Here is a 921-nt window from a genome sequence, read left to right as displayed (position 1 = left end):
AGGATCGGGACCCCTGTTAGCCGGGTGCAGCACGACACCTAGTGCCTTGTCTTGATCTTACGAACCAAGATACATAGAACGTAGGCCGGGTGGGGAGAAGGCTATGTAACTCATGCAGTTGTTGATATACGTGTGACCTCAAATATTACCAACCGCCCCCCCCAAAAAACAAACAAACAAACAAAAAACCAACCAACCATCTCCCCAACAGACCCAGAGTCTGGAAAGTATTTGTCCCTCATGCTGTCGAAAAGACTCACAGCAGAAAAAAGGATCCCAGCTTCTTAAATAATCGTCTAGCAAGACAAAGAACAGCCTCACGTCTATTGACACACAAAACACTCCCAAGAAATTGTAACACTAGTTTGTTTATCATAAAGAAACCAAAGCGCGAAAGGCTTCAGATTTTTCCGCTACTTCCAAAAATCTCCTTTAAAGAAGCACCATCCCAGTTTTCTGTTTTTCTAACCAGAAGATTCTCCTCCAAAAAGGAGATGCACCATTCCTGGAGACACTGCAATACCAGGTCGATGCATAGGGCAGACTGAGCAAGCTGCGAGTCTAGCCCCCTGTTCTAAAAATTAATTTAATATACAGTCCTCAAATAAAGGACTTTTCAGATATTAAACTGATAAGAACAGGTACTACGCTTGATCTTAGCTCAAAGAGCCGAGAAGCAATGCTGAAACTCTGCGACGCACACACACCCCTGCACCCAACGATTTCTATCTCACCCTGACGAGCTCCCAGACACGCAACAAACACCATCACTAGGGAACTCTAAGTGAGGGTCACTTCCCCGAAATGACTCCAGTGGAAGAATTCAAAGCAAGAGCCCTTAACACACAATTCTGTTCAAAGACAGACAAGTCTTGCAGACGCCTTCCTCTCGCTGGTTTCCCTGTATACTCCTAATTTGCA

General features: G+C 44.8%; 1 non-coding gene across 1 annotated transcript; it reads right to left on the bottom strand.

The window, feature by feature from the left end:
* Positions 1-489: 489 nt before the first annotated feature.
* Positions 490-681, bottom strand: LOC113405286. The gene has a single exon (XR_003369474.1). It is a non-coding gene; the product is annotated as a U2 spliceosomal RNA (small nuclear RNA).
* Positions 682-921: the final 240 nt, after the last annotated feature.

Source organism: Terrapene carolina, unplaced genomic scaffold, assembly GCF_002925995.2.
Source record: "Terrapene carolina triunguis isolate 2854851 unplaced genomic scaffold, T_m_triunguis-2.0 Scaffold35001, whole genome shotgun sequence".
Lineage (NCBI taxonomy): Eukaryota > Metazoa > Chordata > Testudines > Emydidae > Terrapene > Terrapene triunguis.
Note: the sequence above shows the minus strand (reverse complement) of the source record. Positions and strands in the feature narration are given on the sequence as shown.